The sequence below is a fragment of the Acanthochromis polyacanthus genome, chromosome 20, assembly GCF_021347895.1.
Source record: "Acanthochromis polyacanthus isolate Apoly-LR-REF ecotype Palm Island chromosome 20, KAUST_Apoly_ChrSc, whole genome shotgun sequence".
NCBI lineage: Eukaryota > Metazoa > Chordata > Actinopteri > Pomacentridae > Acanthochromis > Acanthochromis polyacanthus.
Genome location: NC_067132.1, coordinates 20,137,325 through 20,145,439, shown reverse-complemented (window position 1 = coordinate 20,145,439; position 8,115 = coordinate 20,137,325).

The window sequence follows — 8,115 nt, the reverse complement described above, 5'->3', positions numbered from 1 at the left end:
CCTGAGTCCATGGCCCCTGCAGTGAGTGGATGCAGTGGTTCTGTTATGCATTTTTCTGGTCAGACACCTTGGAGAGAAGGCTCACTGTAAATCAATACCAAATTGTTCTGGGTGATCACCTTTACCCTATAAAGAAACATTTCTATCCTGATGCTGGCGGTCTCTCCACGGATGTCAGTACCTTCATCCACAGGGCGCAAGGGGTCACCAAATGGTTTGAGAAGCATGAAAAATGATGGCAGTTAAAGCACCCAAGGGAGATTTTGGACCAACATGTTACACAGCGTTCTTCATTTATATCATCAAAACGCCAAAAAACACTAAATAAGGGGAAATCTTTTGGAAGAATGGCATTCCATCCCTCCAGAAAAAAAGCTATCCATCCATCTTTTCCTTCCTCATCTATCTATCTATCTATCTATCTATCTATCTATCTATCTATCTATCTATCTATCTATCTATCTATCTATCTATCTATCTATCTATCTTTCTATCTTTCTATCTTTCTTTCTTTCTTTCCATCTGACTCAAGCCAAACATTGATCTCACATAAGTGTCTGGAACCCAAACACACACCAGAGTAACACAGCACATGGAGGAGTTAATTGACCGTATGGCACATCCATTCAATTCTGACAAGACAATGAGCACGTCTTCTACCTCGGAAAATTACTGCTTTGAATCCTATCAAGATCAGACATGCCGTGTACTTTCCAATCAAATTATCACTGCTTAGATATCTGGGCAATTATCGATCCCACACGTACCTCACAGTATTGATCCAGCTGTGGCAGGTTTATCATTTTGGAGAAAACAGACTTTCACCACATCCTTTCCTCACTCCAGCTCAAACTTGCACCCATAGTGTCTGCCGGTGAGACATAACACATTATTTCTTTTCACTTAGCGTGATATTATCAGCTCATCAGAGCAGCCGCGGACAAGAATAATTGGATCCTGAAGCTCCAGCAGCTGTTAGCTTTTTTGTTTTCAAAGCAGTTTTGTTGTGACTTTGCTTGCTTGTGAGAACTCTTCGGAGCTTAATAGTCAGTAAAGAAAGGAGTGTTGACTCGCTGAGAGAATTCAGAATCACAGCATCATCTGGGAGGAGGGCTGGTGTGGCCTGTCATTACTTTCAGATGTCTCACAGCAAACTTACAGTACGCCTTAAAACTTTGATTAGCGTTTCTGTGCGTCACAAGCAGATGGGCGACTACAAAATTCATCAGATGTATTTTCTGTGGGCAGCTGGCCTGCGGGAACTTGAGTCATTTATTGTGTGTGCTTTTGCTTTAATGAAGTTCTGATGTGACCCAAAATGACCAGTTTCCTATTTTGTTAGTAAGTTTTTCCAACAGAAATATGGTGCTAACATTGGCACTGACTGACACTGTTACCGGACCACGATGCAGATAAAAATGTTGCATGTAATATTTTTTCCGAAGTCAACTTTGACTATAAAAAAATCAAGCTTTGCACACATTTAATAACTAAAATCTGATATGAGTTGAGGTTAAACCGAACAAGTGGAGGACGGGTTTTGCTTCCATTAACCTTTCTCCTGCAGCAGCTGCCAGAAAACTCGAGTTACAGCTGTTCAGAAAAACTATTAGAGAGCAAAAACCACTTCAGAACCATTTGGCAAACATGACTGGCAGCTTCACAGCTGCAATCACAGAGTGCTTGTTTTCAGTAGGGACTCTGGATGTAAGTGGGCTTAAAACAGGACTACCACTACAGTTTCAATTATGGTACATATTCTACGAGGGCTTCTTTTCTGTTCTTCATTGTGGCATTTGTTTCGTTTTCACGTCTAATTCTCACTGCATGATTTGTACAGTGTCGTGCAAACGTTTGGGCACCTCTGATCAAAATTTCTGTTTATATTAATTCTTAAATATTTTGTCAAAAGACACACAGTTCCTTCCTTTTTTAACATTCTACAGTCATATTGGAAAGACGAGTGACACAAATACAGAATAAACCATCTGACTCAAACTGTGTCTCTACAATCAGCTGCCAAGGGCCCCTTGAAGCAGCTGCTTAGCACTGTGAAAATTAAAATAATTAATGCCCACAAAGCAGGAGAAAGCCATAAGAAGATAGCACAGCGTTTTCAGTTAGCCATTTCCTCAGCTGGAAATGTAATTAAGAATTGGAAGTTAACAGGAACAGTGAAGGTCAAGCTGAGGTCTGGAAGTACAGGAAAACTTTCTTGTAGAGCTGCTTGTAGGATTGCTGGGAAGGCAAATTAAAACCAATGTTTGACTGCTATGGATTCACTGTTCTATTGTGCAGCAACACCTGCACGAAACCAGTGTTGCAAACTTTCCACACAAGAACAATTCAGCATCAAAAGTTTGCCAATTAACAGGAAAACAAGTGTGATACAATTTGGAAAGAAGATCTGTGGGCTGAAAAAGTTAAAACATTCTGACTGAAGTGAGAGAAGGTAATGTTTGGAGAATTGCTGAGCACATCAATCATGCTTTGGGCTTATGTTGAAACTGGTGGCAGAGAGAACATTTCACTGCTAGAAGGAAGAATGGGTCCAATTAAATGCCAGCAAATTCTAGAAGCAACATCACACCTTCTGTAAAAAAGCTGAGGGTGAAAAAGATGATTCCTACAGCAGGATAATGATCCTAGAAACACTTCAAAATCAACAATGAACTGTCTCAAGAGGCGCACTCTGCAGGTGTTTCCCTCACATTCCTCCAGCCTAAACATCATGCAACATCTGTGGACAGATCTAAAAGAGCATCACAAGCAGAACAGTCCTAGAATGGCTAGATACAGCCTGGACAGGGCTACACACAGAGATAAACAAGCACACTCAAATCCACACCCACGGACAACGTAGAAGTACCAATTGACCTCATGATGTCTTTGGACTGTGGGAGGAAGCCGGAGAACCTGCTGAAAACCCACACATATGTACAGGGAGAACATACAAACTCCACCCAGAAAGATCCTCTAGAGAAGTCATCTTGCTTTAAATATAAAAGAAATGTATCATCTTTAATCAGGTTATCTTTCACTTGCATCACACTAACAGTGTTTTTTTGTTGTTGTTGCATGTAACTGTAAGTCTCAGTAGTTTCCCAAACCACAAGTTTCATCAATCCAGAACTATTTTACATTAATCAACATCAACAAATACATTTGCTGTTAATATATTGTCCATCTGTCACCCTAATTACACTGTTTTCATCCTGTGAAACAAATTAGGGATTAATTACCCGTCACAGCAGTAAATGGTTGTTTACTTGCAAATAGCTTGTACAGTGTTTCAGTGGGATTGTGTGAGATAATGTTTCTGCAAGTGAAAGTTACTTGGAAGAATAATGGTCAAAGGGTACAACAGAAAATTCTTCACAAGAGTCCAAATACGCAGTTAAACATAAAACCTACTGATCCACATGCCAAAATTTACACACACGACGAGACAGATCAGAAGACAAGCTTTCATACATCACCAGGAGATAAATGTACTACTTTCCCATCAAATGGTGACACTTCATATGAGCAGGTGTTGCCTTTAGCGCCTCCCGTCTCAGAGTCAAATCGCTGGGACGTCGGGCTCAGTGATATTTTGAAGTGAGACGGAGAGGCTAGAAGTGACAGCCGCGCTGTTTGCTGTCGTGAATGGGTTTGACAAACCCAACTCTGCAATTTGAAAAGCATCATATGGGAGTATGCAAGTGGAGAAGACATCTTCAGTTTTTTGTCATGGACAGAGATAGGCAGGCCAAGTCAAGCATATGAGTGAGAAACTGTAGGTGCTCTGCTTCCATGTTTGTTCAACCGATCGAACTTTTATGCTTTGTTATACTGAACTTATTTAGGGTGTACAGAATGAAATTATCACAGAAGAAAGAAGGTTCACTGCAATATACTGCATCCTTCTCTAGAAAACAAACATTGCTTCCACTTCTCAACCTTAACATATCATTGGAAAGACCATCTGGAACAGAAACATTCATTCTTGCCCCCAGTGGTTTAAACTTACGTCAGAGTCTGGGATTAAAACATGGCCATTTCTGGCTTTGATTAGCCTGTGCCTCAACCCTTTTAGACTTTTGCCATATAATGGCCCAGAAGGCCAGATGCAGCAGCCTTTGTGTGTGCCAAAGTGTGTGTATGCTGCTCCATAATGCATGTGACGCTTCCGACTAGACGCCTCTTCTCATGAGGATGCCCTTTTCTTTGCGTCTGTCTGACCAATAAAACTGATTCCAATTCACATATAAAAGTTCTCACTAATTTATTAGGTATACAATTCTAAAAATGTATGTTGTCCTACTGAAAGTCTTGTCTGTTTTCCAGCATACAATAAAGACTGTGAACAAGCACGGGAGGCTGCTATGTTGTGTTTGCTGTCATCACAGCGCAGCAGCAACAGCATCTTTCAAAGTCTGCGTGCATCCGTCATGCAGTTACGGGGAGCACAAAGGAGACTTCAGTCAAATTATGAGGTGCAAAATGAACCAAACTGTGACAGCATAAATCACAGTCGCTGCGTGAGAGAGAGAGAGCGCTGCTGGCTGTAGTAGCTGCCGAAACACAGAACAATAACAACACTTTTCAAAGTGTCTCATGACAGTGGATGCTGCAAGTGCTGTCGTGTGATGCTGTAAATTAACAAATCGCACCCGCAGTTCCAACTAGATGCAGCTACATCAATATCGATTTATGAAGTTGGCTCAAGAAACAGGCGGCTGTATCCAGGAGACAAATCTGATATCAATTGGAACTGTTTAAATCCAACATCACAGTGGAGTTCTGTTAGGTTTTAGGCTGTTTTTAGACATCAAATTGGACAAAGAGGCATATTTCTGACATTATATAGACCAGATTAATCCATAAAGGAAATAATATTGCAGCCTGGTCTTTATAATATGATTAAATCTTAGTTTTTCACCTTTTCTTATTTTCTACTTCTAAATGTTGCTGCACTCATGTTCATTTAGTTTCTTGACTTAGTAAAAAAAACTGTGAAATTGATGCCAATGACATACAAACAAATTTGAGAAGAGCACGTCACATTCCATCCAGCATCCACTTCTTAAGTCACAGACTTTTTGATCAGTGGTTTTAACTGGAACTTCATCCAAATGGAACAGAAAATGATACAATACAGAGGCTGTTCTTTATTATATATATATATATATTTTAAGCCTCATGATAATATTAAACTGCTTTTTTATACTAAGGCTTGACATTTAGCACATCTCCAGAGAATGTAGCTAATATTTCCGTTTTATTCTTATGTCATGAGGCGTTTACAAAGGTCACAGACACCTGAAGGATGTTACTGCTGCTAGAAATGCCCTGTAGGATAACCACAGATTAACACTGGGAACGTCTTTATGGGGGGGTGGGAAGGTGAATTCCCCCACTGTAAAAATGACTCAACTTATTAATCAGTTTGTGCTTCCAAGCGTAAATTCCACCACTGACTTGTATTCATGCTGTTTTGTTTTTGCTCTGTGTTCTGTCTGAATTCATTTCTGTTAGGAGGAAACTCAGATCAGCACAGAAACTGTTTAGGAGCTTCTAACCGTATTTGGCATCATGAATGAAACAGTGCTATCAGTCTACTATAGTCCTTGTACAAGGCTATGAAAATGAAAATAGATCAATAGGATATTCTGTTTTACACCTCGGCTGTCTTACAGAAAATCCACTGAGGCATAAACCACCACTGCTGAGAGCCTGAATAAAATCAATCACAAACAACAGCAAATGGAAATCAGATTGACTGCAGCACCTGGGAATAAATGTGCCCTTCAAGATCCTTTGTGGAGTCGGCTACAAAAAAAAGCTGTCCAGTATCGAATACATTTGTCATGTTCAATACCTGCTCTGGTTTCTTTGTGGACAGACAGCAGAGAGAGCGAGAGAGAGAGCAGGGGAAGAATAAATATATTATCTTATGACATGTGATGACTCCTTCACCAAACTGGCATTTCATAGCTGTGACACCATCCCGATGCACGACAATAATTACGACGTAATCTGTGTGGTAGATTATCACAATCCGTTACATGATAGGCAATTAATCATCATCTGCATCTGAGCGGTGTCGTCTACGGCGAGTGAAGGAGGTCAGAGAGCAAGTTGATTTATTGGCCGGCGATGAGGGAGGCGATGGATTCACTGGAGCCACCGTGTGAAACAGAGATCTCAATCAAAATGATCCCATTCATCACTGCATGCACTCTCATTGACACTGCAGCTCCATAAAATGAGAATATATGTTGATGTAGCTCTGACTTTAAAGACAAGATGGTTTATGAAGAGAGAACGGCCGTGTCTGGACAGCCAGTGAAGCTTGTTGTCAGGAATAGACTTCGATTCGTAGCAGCTCTGTTATTTTAAGGGCAGTTCTTTTGATACTATACATATTTAAATGTCCAGTTTGTAGGATGGAGGGACAACATTAAACTAATATTCACAAGTATGTTTTTACTGGTTTGTGATGACCTGAAAAAAAGAATATGCTGTGTTTTTGTTGAATAAAATGAGGCTTCTTTTTCAGAGCCTGCTCATGTTGCGCTGCCATCTTTCTACGGAAGCCCAGAATGGACAAACCCGAACTCCAGGTCTGTGCATTTTTTGTGCTTTTAGTGACCTCCTGCACGCTTTGCAAGGGAATATGAGGTGAGATGTATTCATTATTTACTCACTCTTACTTTCCTCTGAATGTTACACACTGGATCGTAAGTGTCAAAAACCCAATGGAAAGATTCAAATGAACTAATTATTTGATCCTGTTGACATGTGACCTCCTAGAAACTAGCAGCTCAAAGGGGGGTTATTTAGGCATAGTGGAATTTTCAGCTAAATGCTAATGTTAGCTGCTGGTTAGCATCTTAGTTTAGCAAGTCATCACGCAAACTTTGACGCGGATCACTAAACACAAAGATCATGGGAAGGCCTTTAGTTTTGCAGGCAAACCAAAATTTTAGAGAAGATGCATGAGAAGATGAAAAGCAAGTGGATCAAAGAAAGAAATCACTATTCATTTTGAAGGTGGCATACCTGTAAATACTTCAAGGCAATCCGTCTGAGACATTTCACTTAAAGCTATAAATGTGAAATCTCACCGTGCTGCCAGCAGACATGATCAATGTCAATTTCTTTCATCCTCCAAGGGACATAAATACCATTGCGATCAATCCAATAATTACTGAGATATTTCATTCTGGACCAAAGTTCTGACATTGCTCAGTCCTGGTGCTGTAAACAATCTCTAACACACAAAACGTGTATCAAACTGAACATATTTCCCAGTAGAGCCGCACACTGCTGTGTTCTCTGCCGCTGTTTGAGTAATGTTGGATTTGAAAAGAGAGAGAGAAAAAAATCAGTGCTCAACTATTTTGCAAAATTACAGAGCTTTCTACAAAATCAAATTATTTGCTTTGTGGTTGTTTTTAAAGGCTTAGTCAGAATAAATAGGCTTGAGGCTGTATACCACAGATGGGGAAATCAGAAAGCAACAAATGGATGCACTGCTGCTGTTTGGTTTTAGCTGATAAGAAAAGTGTAGAACAGCGCCACTTTCAAATGTGTCAATCAGCATAACTTTATCTCCTTCTTTATTAGCTCTAAATTTCACATACAATGCATCTTGCACGGAAATATATTTTTAAAAACAGCTGTAACTTGCTATTTCTTCATTATCCCTGACGACACGCATTTTTCAATTCGGCTTTTAAATCCTACTAGACTTCTTGCATTCCCATTATGTCCTCAGAGTGCCTCCTTGAAGTGCCCATCAAGATGTTCTCTCAGTGTATTAGACCATGACCAGGGGCACTTTGTTTTGATTTTGGTTGAAGGGAACATTTTCTTCAAACTCTCCTTGTCGCTGGATGCTGCAGAATATTGATTTAAGCAGGCAGGCCACCCCATTACATTTATCTCTGCCCACACAGTTGCCACGACATAAAAGCCACTGTCGAGCTAATTTTGCATTTGCGCTGAAAAGGTCGACGAGAATCAGATAATCGGAACGAGAAAACGAGCTTGTGAGATAATACAAACCAGTGTTAACAGCAACGCTTCAGTCAGAACTGGCAGGAACATGTAACATCTGTTAATGCT